Source organism: Cervus elaphus, chromosome 6 (genome assembly GCF_910594005.1).
Source record: "Cervus elaphus chromosome 6, mCerEla1.1, whole genome shotgun sequence".
In the NCBI taxonomy this organism is placed as follows: domain Eukaryota; kingdom Metazoa; phylum Chordata; class Mammalia; order Artiodactyla; family Cervidae; genus Cervus; species Cervus elaphus.
Genome location: NC_057820.1, coordinates 46,346,258 through 46,361,038, shown reverse-complemented (window position 1 = coordinate 46,361,038; position 14,781 = coordinate 46,346,258). Strand labels below are relative to the sequence as shown.

General features: G+C 38.7%; 1 protein-coding gene and 1 non-coding gene across 2 annotated transcripts in view; both read right to left on the bottom strand.

The window, feature by feature from the left end:
• Positions 1–14,781, bottom strand: part of SCFD2 (sec1 family domain containing 2) — a 391,182-nt gene that overhangs the window by 343,254 nt on the left and 33,147 nt on the right. The window lies entirely within an intron of this gene.
• Positions 13,961–14,067, bottom strand: LOC122696708. Its single transcript, XR_006341837.1, has one exon. It is a non-coding gene; the product is annotated as a U6 spliceosomal RNA (small nuclear RNA).

The window sequence follows — 14,781 nt, the reverse complement described above, 5'->3', positions numbered from 1 at the left end:
ACTATGCAGTGCCACGCTGTACTACACAAATCATCAGGGAGAATTCATTATTTATAAATTATTTTACACTTTTCATGTCAGCTTTCTTTTCCAATTCTTAATACATCCTCTATTCTGCCTTAGAGAAGAATGAAGTAGATCCACATTCACTCATGAAGCACGTAAAGCTTGCTCTCAGGATTTTGCACACATTTTGTTCTAAACAGTATCATACTACTCCCCTTGTAGATCATCATTAGTCACTGACGGTCCTTGTGACACAATGACCATCATGTTCCATTTTAGACAACTCTCTTCTTTAAATGTTTCTAAGAAGACTTGCTGAATTTTAAGTCAACATGTATATAACATTTATGTAACTGAAATGACAAAAAAATCAAAGTCTAAATGCCCTGAGATATTATTAGCTCTTATTTGATGTTCATTATATCTTTGGGAAAGAAAGAAGAAGTGGCCTCCAGCTATTTCATCACTGATAAAAACAGAGACAAAATGAAGCCACCTATCTAATATCCCATTGTTAACAACAAAGGAAGGAATATTTAGATTGAGGAACTAACACTCAAAGCACCAATGGGCTGTTTCTGTGACCCTGAATAATTTACTTTACCTTTTCAGGGCTTTGTATTTTATAAATGCCATTAATCTATTGTTATTATTTTCATTTATTGAAAACTCACTAATATGACTATATTATCTTATTGATCAATAACCCTTAAGGGTAAGAATCATTGCCACATTACAAGTGAGAAAGTTGAGTCTTAAAAAAAATAATTTACCCAAATCACACAGCCAATAAATAAGGATTTGAACCCAGGTCCCTGTGAACTCCAAAATCTAACTATTTTACCACAGTTCTACACTATTCTGTAAAACAAAATCCTCAAACTTGAATACTACTGAGATTCCCAGGATCTCTAACAAGCCATATTCACATGGTTTTCCTTATGCCTTGTTACTCCAAGTTCACATGTATGAATGTGATTAATTGTGTAACACAATGAAAGATGCGTGAATATTCCATGCTGTTAGTTTTACTAAACTTTTTTTATTTTTCACAAGCCCAGTGACAAAAAGAGCTAACAAAAGAATATTCCTGACAGCTTACAAAATATATTAAATTATTTTCTACCTTTTCCTCTGTTTTTAAAGTCATTTTCCAATGAGACAAACTTTATTTCCCTGTAGTTACTAGAATACAATTTTATTTGCTTCAATACACTCCTTGAAATCTGTAATATAAAAGAACATTTGTCCTATCAAAAGATCCATTTTTTTTACTATGAATTATACAGAATTTGTTTCTATACTGTCATAGTAGCTAAATAAGATGCCAAATACATACTAAATTTATGTTTTTTTTTGATAAACTGATTATCTTGTACCCTTAAAAATCAAACTGTTGAGTTTGAAGACTACAGACCAGCAATATACATAATAATAACCTTCTAGAATTAGTTTTAAGTCTCAGGAGACTTCTATACAGGAAGATATGGTCTTTCCAGTTAATTCTTGACATTTTAATCACCAGAATTACTCAACTATGAATGAAATCTTAGAAGCTGTCTTGGTTTGGCATGTATAAAATGTCAAATGCAATCTGCTAGGAACTAACAGGAAATATTCATCATCAAATAAAATATAAAAAAGACAGCATTAATTTTTTAAAGGTGGCTAAAAACTGAATCACGGTTCTACTTCAATCGGATGAAAGGCTTGCAATTAAGAGACCAAGGGTAAAACATGAGTGCACACTATTATCTTATGACTAAACTCAGAGAAACGGTTTCTCCATGGTACGCACGAGAAGCTAAGTTGACTCACACAGTCTGCAGTAACAGTCACAGTATTGCAACAGAAATACAATGATACAACAACAAAAACAACCAAATAAGCATTTTCAACTAATTTTAAACAGAGGGCCATCTGAGTCATAGTTTTTCACAGCAGGGAATAATTGCTTCCATCAGTGGTAAGCTTAATGAGCTATGAAGGTAGGTTTGTTAATTGAATTATTCACAGAGGTTTCAATAGTCATCTTCCCTCGTGACTACTTTTTAAAACAATTACCTCACTTAAACAAAATAATCCGTTAACCTTCATCTCAACAGAACAGAAAACAGCCAAACACAGAAGGATACTGAGGTAGACCCCTGGCACTGGAAAGCAATTCTTCACTGCTTCTTTCTGTCAGAACATGGGCACTTCCTGTGAGCCGGGCACTCATCACAGCTGGTGAGCAGCCTCTAGCGCCCAGTCCTCAGGGAGCCAGCAAGCTGGCAGGGAGGCTGGAACTGAGCATTCGCCTAGGGACTGGCTGACAAAAGAGGGCAGAGGAAGCTCAAGGAGGGTGGAACACTGGTCTGGGTGTGAGTGCGGAGGGCAGGGAGCAGTAAGGATGTGACGGTGAGGCCGGAAAAACGAGCAGGAACTCGCCAGCTAAAAAATGGAGTAAGATCAGTCTAAGTAAGAGCAGCACCACGGGAAGGGGTTCTGAGAAGAGAACCGGAGACCTTCTCAAGGAAATGAAAAACTAAGAATGGAGCATGAAAATCTAGTCTGATACTGCCTTCAGCTTATGTCAAATTATCCAAGGCTTGGTAATCCACATTAGAGATTGTAGACATTTCTTCAAGGGCAACTGAAGGGTTTTCAGCAACAGACTAACCTAATCAGATGTGCATTATTAAAAGACCACTCTGGCCCCATTGTACAGAACAGATCTAAGGACTGGGAAAGAGGTTACTACACAGTACAGGCAAGAACTGATAGCTTGGACTAGAGGTGATTTCCTAAAGCTACCAGATCATATCGTTTTTCTACTCAAAACCCTTTTAAGCTTCCTAGTACTATCACACTGAAATCTAATTTCCTTATTTTGGCCAACAAGCTTATATACTTCGGTGCATTCCTATACTTTACATCGTTATCTCTCACTTTTACCCATTAGGCCCCAGCCACACTGGTCTGATTTCAGCCCCTTGAATGGGTCAAAATATGTTTTCAGGGCCTTCATATTTGCTATTTCCTTTGCCTAGAACCCCTTTCTTCCAGATGTCCATTGATTAGCTCTCATTTATTCAACAAATACTTACTGAGCACCTACCAAGTGTCAGTTCTATTGTAGGCACAGCTCAAGGCTTCCCTCCTTGATCACGCTAGCTAATGTGGTGCTTCCTATTTCAAATCCCACTTGTCCTATTTTATCTATAACATTTGTCATTAACTCAAATTACAAGCTCTTAAATAGAATTTATTTTAATGAATCGAGAGGGAACTGGTTTCAGGGCACTGAGCACAGAGATATTCTAGCTTCATCAGAAGGTCAGCATCCTGGGTCCATGAGTGGCAGTGTGCTGAGACCATCAACGACCCACGACCACGGACTGCGCCAGGCACGGGAGGTGTAACAAGTGTACAAGAGTGAACAAGTCAGGCGCAAACTCTCAGAAAGGCTCCAAAGTCCAGTTGGGGAGAACAGATACTAAACTAGTCATCTATAAGCTAATGCACTATGGGCTACTGGAAGAAATAAAAGATAAAGAAAGGAAAAGAGTAACATGTGGGATAGCCAGAAGATGAGAAAGCAGGATACTAATGTCCTGAAAGAAGTTTGGTGTAGCTGCAGCCCAGAGTGTGAGCACATAGGAGGGAAGAGAAGGAAGTGGCAGGAAAACATGGGAGAGATGAAGGCTGAAAAAATAAGCATGGTGCAGATCCAAGAAGGCATTCTAAAACAAGTGAAAGTTTTAATCTTTACTTAAAGGGCAATGGAGAGCCACCAAAGGATTTTACCAGGACGAGGCAAGAATAAGATTTATTATTATTTGCACAGTTAAATGTATGTATAAATAGCCAGTCTTAGAAAAATAACTCAAGATGAATATTAAAATTATAATGCTTTCAAAGTACGCAGATAAAATTTAATTTTAAAATATAATCATTTATTTTTTCCTATTGAAGATTCTTCTGTTGGGTTTTACTCACTTTTTCCAACAAATATGAGTGCTTACTTTGCACCAGGCCCTGTTCTTGGGACGGGGAAGATTTTAGTGAACAAAAGAGACATAAAATCACTCCCCTCATGTATTGCTAATTCAAGTTTAGAGCTTATTTTTCAAGCACAGCACATGAAAATCATAACGTAAAAGGAATCTGAATCAAAGTTTCCTTAGAAATCACTCATTGAACTTTTCTTTTAGAGAAAAGGAAACTGTGGCTATGAGAAATTAAGTATCTTGCTCAAGGTCACAAAGTTTTGGTGGAAAAGCCACTATACTACAATAATGATTAGAAAACAAAAACTGTATAGAACCTGTTCAAAGACACCAAAAAAAAAAAAAAAAAAAAGCCATATCAACACATCCTATCTGGTTCAACTGAAAGGAAGGGATTTCTTTAAGGACGTTTTATATCCACTGTCCTATTTGTTAAAGAATGTTCCCATAACTATCAACTACATTGCTGAAAAAGATAAGATCACTTCAAAAATGTTAAGCTCACTATGGCACTGAGGTACACTTCAGGGAAGAAGCAGAGGAGAATGGAAAAAGCAGGAACCATGATGTGGCTCCTACTATGATCAGGTCACTGGGATCAACCCCCCAACTCTCTCTGATACTCTGTATCTCTTATACTCTAGGGAAGTGATTTTCACTATTTGCTCAGGATATTCACTTAAGAATAAACCACCATACCAAGTTACTCTGCATTAGTCTACCTAGGGAAAGAGCTGTCATTTTAAAAGCGTAAATAAATGTGTTGTCTGTTATCAACTTTCAATTAGCATGATAATCTTGTGAACTATATTTTCAGTTTGGTATTCAAAAACTTTAAATGTCCTAAAAAATGCATGTGCTTTCCCAACAATCTACAGCTAATAGAAATCTATTGGTGTGACTGGTTCCACATTATAAATGCACTGGAATGACTTTTAACAGTGCAGAAATCACAACCATGTGTTAAGCGAACTAAATAAAGTTCAGGATAAAACATTGTTTAAATCCAGGATAAACAGCTCCACACAAGCTTTATAATGTTCAGAATAATAAAAGAATAATCTCCACTTGATATATAATCAAAGTTTCCTCTCATCATTTCTTCCTTCAATATGATGCTTTCATTCAGCATAGCAATAGGCCTATGAAACTTCTTAAAAAATGGACTAGAATGCAACATATAAACTGTTTGACAATCATATAAAATAACTGTGGGAAGCTGAACTTCATCTGAGTACAGATAAACATTTCTTATTGCTACTCTCTACCAGCTCACTAATGATAGTACCCATAATTGATACAAACTTATTCATAAACAAAGAATAGGGGTTTTCTCATAGATTTCTAGTGCATAAACAGATTAACTCAATATGAAGACTTTAAAATTACTAACACAACTAAACTGCTTAAAAAACCAAATACATGTCCCTTCTATGACCATTTTTCTGACTCTGAAGGCTATACTTGGAGTTCCATGAGCCATTCCAAAGGTCAGCATCTGCTCCACTGGGGAACTCTCCTCTATGGTGGGTTACATCTGTGTGTTCTGGCTTGAATCCGAGACTTGGAAAGTTCAGGACTAGTTCTTGTGTAGAGAAACTATAAGATAAAGAGTTAGCAGAAAGTATAAGAAACTATAAGATAAAGATATAGAGGCTCTTAGAGACAAACTCAACCTGTTCACTTCACACTTTCAATCACTCCACTGTATGAGGAAGATGGAAAGTCAAAATCAGCACACCTATTAATATTCTACTACCACACAGCGAGTCCAGAATCGAATACTCTACTCACCCTGGTTGACACCATTGTACCTATACACACATTAAGAGTGAGTTTTAAAAAAAAAAAAAAAAAAAAAGTGAGTTTTCAAAACTACTAAATCAAGAAAACTTGATTTGTTGAAATTATTACAGTCATTAGTTCAGGTGGAATATGAATTTATGTTGCTCATATTATTTATATCATCTTAACAACCACATTTTAATATTTTGTTAAGGCATTTTGTACTATGTTCCTTGGCACCTTAGAGATACAAAACCTTGTTGAAGTGTTAACATGGATGCAAATCTGAGAAGAGAAGAATATATAACAGATTTTTCTATAAGGGTGGTTGGGGGACAGTCATATGTTTAGAGACCAGAAAAGAGAACTTATTTTTGAAGTTACATTTGCGCAGCAAGTATACTATGTTACAGTGAGGATAAGGTAGACTTTCTCACAAAGCTAAATTATTTGAATTAAAGAGTTTTCAATACGGTAAGATAAAGAATCTTTAGTGTCTGTGTTGTGTGGAAAAACTGGAGGACTTTACTTGACTAATAAAAGTCAGGAGCTTTACATTGTTGTTGAATTTCTCTGCTCCTTGAAATCCAAACATCTGAGAACCCCTTCACAGAGGTCCAACCATAAGGAAGGGAGTAAAAAGAAATCTTCAGGCTTTCTTCTAGATTTTTGTAGTTAAAATTATTCTGTTAGTAAAAGATAGGAATTCAAAGTAAAAACCCAAAATGAAGGGATTATAAGTACACATGTCTGAAACAACTCTGATTAAAAACAGCCATCATGGAAATAATTCGGCCAAGAAATACTAATAGATGCTAAACAAGTGGGTTAAAGTTAGATGAGGAAAAGCATATTTACATAATCTCAAAATGTCTCCTTTAATCAAGTGATCAAAGGTGTCACTATGAGGGGACAAAGTTAAACTGTGTGCCACCTGACAGAAAGTAATGAAAAGAACCCAGCATTGCTTATGTGATATTCTTGCCAAAAATGCATAATTGAAATCCACTCATGAGGAAACATGAGACAAACCTAAACTGAGGGATATTTTACAAAATAACTGGCCTATGCTCTTCAGAAGTGTGAAGGTCATGAATGTCAAGGAAAGACTCATGATAAAGGGCACTAAGGAGACGTGACAACTAAAGTCAATGTGTGATTTTGACCAATATCCTTTTGTTTTTATAAAGAATTTTATTGAGACAAATGGCAAAATGTGTGGGTTAGATGGTACTAGTTTAACAGTGTTAATTCCATGATTGAGATTACAGCGGAGAATATCCCTTTGAGACAAATACACACTAAAGTCTTTGGGAGTGATGGGCACAGGCAAATTATTCTCAAATGTTTCCAAGGAAAAGAAAACTTTCTTGTACTATTCTTGCCACTTTTTTACATGTTAAAAAATATTTGAAAAAAACCTTATATGGCATCAATCAATTCAAAGAAAAATATCAAATAGCTATGGAAGGTCAGTGTATGAATAAGGTATTCTTCAATTAGCAAAGTTTGGGAACACTGTTCTAAGTAAAGGCAAGGAAAAAACTCAGTAATACCAAACACCTAAATGCTCACAACCCTTCCTAAGTTAAAAATTATGCTGGGAGCTTAACCAAGGTGATTAAAGTGGGAAGACTCCGAGATCACCTTCTGTTATGGGCACACCAAAATTATAACTGTTTACAGAGCACGCATTGATGAGAAAGACTAGAATCTAGTTAAAAAACAAACAAAAAAACAAATATGTATATATATCTTTTACAACTAAAGACGTAAGGAAGGAACCACAGTGAGAAAGGTGAGGTGGAGGCATGGTATAGTCAATACCTACACCCCCGCTGCTGCTAAGTCACTTCAGTTGTGTCCGACTCTGTGAGACTCCATAGACGGCAGCCCACCAGTCTCCCCCATCCCTGGGATTCTCCAGGCAAGAACACTGGAGTGGGTTGCCATTTCCTTCTCCAACGCATAAAAGTGAAAAGAGAAAGTGAAGTCACTCAGTCATGTCCGACCCTTAGCGACCCCATGGACTGCAGACCACCAGGCTCCTCTGTCCATGGGATTTTCCAGGCAACAGTACTAGAATGGGGTGCCATTGTCTTCTCCAACCTATACCCCTGGGTAGGTGATAATTAAGATAATTACAAATGTAGAGTCTCACCCCAAGAAGCGAGAGGCTCCTTCCTACACACAACGGGTTCCCCATATCAGGTGCCACAGCCTAGGGGTCCAGCATCAGACAAGCCATCAGAACATTTGGTTTTGAAGCCTAGCAGGGAAGGCTGTGGGAAATAGAGACTCCACTCTTAAAGGGAAACAGAAACTCCACTCTTAAAGGGAAACAGAGACTCCACTGTTAAAGGGTGTACACAAAATCTCACACTCTCTGGGGCCCAGGGAAGCAGCAGTAACTTGGAAGGAACCAGGCGCTGATCCTGAGCAGTCTCCCAGAGAAGACAGGAGGCGAACGGGGCTCACCCTGGGGATACAGACACTGGAGGCAGCCATTTGGGAGTGATCATTCTACCATGCGGACACTGGTGCTGGCAAGCGACATTTTTGAATTCTCCCTCTAGCTTTTTAGCATTGGGGTCTGGCCCCACCCACCAGAAAGCCTAGAGAGCACTAGCTTCAGGACCAGCCTCATCCATACAAACCGTAGAATCCCCAGAGCCCAAGGTCCACCCACAAGGGGGCCAACACACCACCTCCGGGACCCCCAGGGCCCTGCAACCAGAGACTCCAGGACGCAGCTCCGTCTATCACTGAGATGGCAGCAGCCCCACCAGAGGACAGGAACTAGGCCAGAGACGAACTTTACACACCGAGGGGCAGGCACCAGCCCCAGGGCCCAGTGGGCCCAGACTACGGCCACCAGTGAGCAGACACCAGCTCCAGAACCACCACAGTCAGGCAGTCTGCCATGGCAGGACCTGGCCCATCCACCAACAAGCCATCAGCACCCCGGGGACCCCCTGGGTTTCCATGGCCAGCTATCTCATGACTCAGCCCCAACAACCAGTGGCCAGTAGCCTCAGCACCAGGCAGGGCCTGGCAACCAGGGCCAGGGCCAGCTATGCCTACCAGACCACCAAAAGCAGTCAGCCCGACACAAGAGAAGGATCCAAAGGGCCCGAGGTGAGGGCACCAACGAGAGCATACAGCTCTGGTGATGAGAGGGAAGTCTGCTACTGGGACACATGGGATGTCTTCTGCAAAAGGCCATTGCTCCAAGGTCAGGAAATATAACTAACATATCAGAAACACAGAAATAAACACAAGTTAGGCAGGACAACGGGACAGAGGAACATGTTGCAGATGAAAGAACAAGATAAAACCCCAAGAGAACTACTAAGTGAAGTAGAGGCAGGCAATCTACCTGAAACAGAGTGCAAAGTAATGATAGTAAAAATGACCAAAGAACTCAGGAGAAAAACGTCTGCACAGAGTGAAAAGTTAGAAGTGTTTAAAAAAGAGTTAGAAAATAAAAAAACAATCAAACAGAAATGAAGAATGCAATAACTGAAAGGAAAAACACACTGGAAGGAGCCACCATTGACTAAATAATACAGAGGAATAGATTAGTGGGCTAGACGACAGAGTCGTGGAAATCGCTAAGGCTGAACACAGAAAAGAAAAAAAATACTAGCATTCCAAATTCATTATACATTAAAAGGACCATACACCATGAGAAAGTAGGATTTATCTCAGGGATGCAAGGATTTTTCAGTATCCACAAACCAACCAGTGTAATATACCACATTAATAGGTTGAAGAATAAAAACCACATGATGATCTCAATAGATGCAGAAAAAGCTTTTGACAGAATCAAATACTGATTTATGATAAAAACACCTCTCCAGAAAGTGGTCACAGAGGTAACCTGGCGGTGGTCGTCTAGCCACTTAACTGTTACCAGCTCTGTGTGACCCCGTGGACTGCAGCCCGCCAGGCTCCTCCATCAGTGGGATTCTCCAGGCAAGGATACTGAAGGGGGTTGCCATTTTCTTCTCCAGGGGATCTTGCTGATCCAGAAACGGAACCCAGGTCTCCTACATTGCAGGAAGACTCTTTACCACCTGAGCTATGAGGGAATCACACCTCAACATGATAAAAGTTAAACAGGGCAAACCTACAGCTAACATATTCACCAGTGAAAAACTGAAAGCATTTCCTCTAAGGTCAGGAACAAGACAAGGATATTCATTTTCACCACTTTTATTCAACATAGGTTTGGAAGTCCTAGACACAGCAATCAGAGAAGAGAAAAAAAAAAAAAAAGGAATCCAAACTTGAAAACAAGTAAAACTGTCACTGCTTGCAGATGATATGATACTATACATAGAAAATCCTAAAGATGCCTCTAGAAAACTACTAGAGCTAATCAATGAATTTGGTAAGTCTCAGGATACAAAATTTTAACACAGAGACATCTGTCTCATTAACATAAACTAACAATGAACTATCAGCAAGAGAAATTAAGAAAACAATCTCATTTGCCGTCACATCAAACAGAAAAAACACCTAAGGGAAAAAAATCTAACTAAGAAGGTAAAAGACCTGTACTCAAAAAACTATGAGATATTGTTGAGGGACTTCCCTGGAGATCCAGTGGCTAAAGCTCTGCACGTACGACACAGGGGATTCAGGTTCAATCCCTGGTTGAGGAACTAAGATCCTACATGCTGCAGGACAATTAAGCTCACTCACTGCAACTGCTGAGCCTGCACTGAGCCTGCGCCCTGCAACAGGAGAAGCCCTTGCACCACAGCCAGAGAAAGCCTGAGTGCCCCGAGGAGAAGCCTACAAGCCGCAACAGACTCACCTCCGCCAAAAGAAAACATAAAGATGAGAAGAAATAAAGATATTCTCAGTATTCTCAGATTAATGAAAACTAAGAGATTCTGTCATCAGCAAACCTATCCTAGAAGAATGGCTAAAGAAAATCTCTAAAAAGGAAAAGTAAAAATAGGAAATCTTAAAACATAATGAAGAAAGAAAACAATAAGCAAAAATATAGGAAGGGCTTCCTGGGTGACTCAGTGGTAAAGAATCCCCCTGCGAATGCCAGACTCACGGTTCCATCCCCGGTCTGGGAAGATCCCACATGCCACAGAGCAACTAAGCCCATGCAACACAAATATTGAGCCTGTGCTCTAGGGCCTGGAAGCCGTAGTTATTGAGCCCAGGTGCTGCAACTCCCAAGCCTCACACCCTAGAGCTTGTGCCCTGCAACAAGAGAAGCCACTGCAATGAGAGGCCTGCACACTGCAACTAGAGAGGAGCTCCCACTCACAACTAGAGAAAAGCCCGTGCAGCAAAAAAGATCCAGCACAACCAAAAATTAAAAGTAATTAATTAATTTTTTTTAAAAACCAGCTTAAATATGTGTGTGTGTGTGTGTGTGTGTCTGTGTGTAAATACAATAAGCATTCCTTCTTCTCCTAAGTTTTCTAAACTATGTTTGACAGTAGAAGTAAAAATTTTAACACTGTGTTGCAGTCCTAAATGTATGTAGAGGAAATATTAAGATGATTGTAAGTGTGGGAAGGTAAAGGGAAGTAATGCATGGTAAGCTTTCTACATTTCACTTAAACAGGTAAAATAACACCACCAATAAATTGTGATAAGGAACTTCAATGTTTAAAAACAAAAGTCCAATTAGAAAGTGGGCAAAAGATGTGGAGACATTTTATCTAAGAGGATATGCAAATAGAAAATAAGTACAGGAAAAGATGTTCAACATCATGAGCCATTAGGAGAAAGCAAATTAACACAAGTAATCTCTAAATATCTAGTCTTTTCACTGGGTTGCAAGGCTCTAGTCTCAGATATCCATGAGGCTTACAATTTACTTCACTGAGGTCTTTGCTTGAAAGATACCTCCTTAGAAAGGCCTTTTCTCCCCCATCCATATATCTCCTCACTACCCCAAGTCCCTATTTACTCTTAAATTCCTTGCTTTATTTCCTTCAGGCACTTATTCCCAGCTGACATCATATAGTCACTTGTTCATCTGTTTGTTGTCTGTCTCCCCACTTATTAATAGAATAACTTCCAAGAGGCCAGAGATCTTGTCTTCATTAAGTGTCTGGCACAGAGCAGTCAACAAATATTTTGGATAAATAAACTACAACATACATTTACACATTCAGAGGATGTGTTTTCATATTTCCACTCATGAAGTTTTACTCAAATTTCCTGGATTTCAGACCTCATCTGCCTGCTGTGCCCTAAAAGCCTTCTCTAAATGCTAAAACCATTGCCTTGTTCTTAGTTCTTACTTAATCCTCCTTCCAGCTTTGCTAGAAGGACACTTACCCCCACCCGGTTGATTCCAGCCACCCCATTACCAACAAGTGTGACACCGTAATAGAAGACAGAGTGAAAAAAGAAAGGAAAAGGACCCTCGAGCAAGAATACCAGCAGGTGTTAGATGAGAGAAGCTGCAGCCAGGGCTTTGGGACACTCTTGGCATGCTGTTGAACACACCCTGGTCTATACAACACAAGACTGAGAAGTCAACCCAATAAAGACTGTGGTTGGCTTATTCAGCAAGATATTTTTGAACTTGTTGATTTTTGCTTGGCAGTGAACATCAAACTAATTAAGAACTTGTCATTCAAACGTAGTGAGTCTTTCCATTCCTCCTTTTCCATTTTAGCTAACTTCAGAGCATTCCTGGCTTTATTTAAAGGACTCATAGTTTCCATTTAAATTATGGATCCCAAAGCCACAGTGACCCAGAATTCAATCTTCTCACAACACATAGACCACAAATCATTGAAAATTTTTCAGATGAGCAAGATTCTGGGGATTGCCTACACATTCCTTAACAAAGAAATACCATGACAGAGTTGCAATATGTAAGTGATTATAGAATAAGAGTTTCTACCTTGAAATTTTCTTTTCTTAGCATGCATTTAAAAAATTCTGAAAAATGTAACTATTAAACATAATTCTTTATCAAGAAATATATGTTAAATGTCTCTGACACACCAAATTATTTAGTTGTTTCTTAGTAGACACACTCATCCTTTCATTTGTAGAAAAGAACCTGGCTTATAGAATTCCTCAAAACAAAAAAAAAGAAAGTTAAATATAGCAGCTGTATGCTAAGAAGAGGTAAGTCTTTCTCCTGCTCAATTTGCAATGTTTATTTAAAAAGTAAAAGCATAAAATAAAACAAAATGCCATTTTTGCAGGGAGGTCCAAGTGGGGAAAAGAAAACACCCACAGCCTGTACCAACAGCCAGGTCATTCAGCTGGTGACAGCTACACGTCCTCTTGTGTCTGGCTTTACACCTCAAAGTCAATGCTACATATACAGTCAACGCTACATACAGAGTTCAGTAACTCCATCTGCAAGGAAATTTAAAATCAAAGTAGTATCTCTGATTCTGCTCTAATAAAAATTATTTTTCTTCCCTCTGAAAATATTAGTCTTTTTTTTTTTTTCTGGCTGCATCATGCAGCAAGCAGGATATTGTTCCCCTACCAGGGATCAAACCCAAGTTCCCTGAAGTGGAAGCATGGAGTCTTAACTACTGGATCACCAGGGAAGTCCTAATGTTAGTCTCTTGAACAGTAATATTTAATTGGTATTTGGAAATCAAGGAAAGAAGATAAAAAATTACCTTTTAAGAGGTAATTTAACAGTTTTTGACATTGAATTAGTGATTTAATATACACCACTAACAGGTTACTTAATAATGTGAAAGTTAACAAAAAATTAGCTCATCAGTGGTTAGTGTGAAACCACTGTTGCATTTGTCTCTCACTGTAAGATCTACTCTATTATTCCACTATTCTATAGTCTTAAGAAAAAAAATCCCACCTTCAACATAAAAACTAACAAGAAAATTGGACTTAAGATATTGCTTTTTGGTAGTTCAGTTGTTAAGAATCCACCTGCCAATGCAGGGGACATGGGTTCGATTCCTGGTTTGGGAAGATTCCACATGTCATGAGGCAAGTAAGCCTGTGCTCCACAACAAGAGAAGCCACTGCAATGAGAAGCTCAAGCACCAGAAGCAGAAAGTAGCTTCTGCTCACCACAACTAGAGAAAACCCACTTGCAGCAACAAAGACTCAATGCAGCCAAAAACAAATAATGAATAAACAAATTAACCAAGTACGTAATCTTTTTTTTTTTTTTTTCTTTTTTTTTTTTTTTTAAAAATATGGAACGCTTCACGAATTTGCGTGTCATCCTTGCGCAGGGGCCATGCTAATCTTCTCTGCATCGTTCCAACTCCAGTATATGTGCTGCCGAAGCGAGCACCCAAGTACGTAATCTTAAAAAGACCTTGGGGCACAGTGCCCTGGTCTTAATTTCTTTAAAACTATATTTTCATTTTATAAACCAGAGTACACATAATTTCTGAATTCATTGGTCTATTTATACATTCATTAACTAAGCATGTATCAGAGAGTTGGTATGGTACAGCAGAAAATAAACGTGCCTTGGAATTAAAAAATAATAATTTTTTTTTTTAAACCAAGCTCATTGATACAGAGAACAGATTGGTGGGTGCCAAAGGCAGAGGGCAAGGTACCAGAAAGGGTAAACAGAGTCAAAAGGTACCAACGTCCAGTTATAAAGGAAATAAGTCATGCAGATGTAATGTGCAGCCTGGTTACTACAGTTAAAAACACTGTATTGTCTATTTGAAAGTCACCTAAGAGTAAATTTTTAAAATTCTTATCACAAGCAAAAAATCTGTAACTATGTATGGTGATGAATGTCTACTAGATTTATTGCGGTGATGATTTGCTAATACAATCAAATGTCAAATCATTATGGTCTACACTTAAAACTAAAATGATGCTGTATGCCAATTATTCCTGAATTTTTTTAAAGAAACAGCAAAAAGGGGGGAAGAGCCAAGATGGCAGAGGAATAGGACGGGGAGACCACTTTTCCCCCTACAAACTCATCGAAAGAACAATTGAACGCAGAGCAAACTTCACAAAACAACTTCTGATCGCTAGCTGA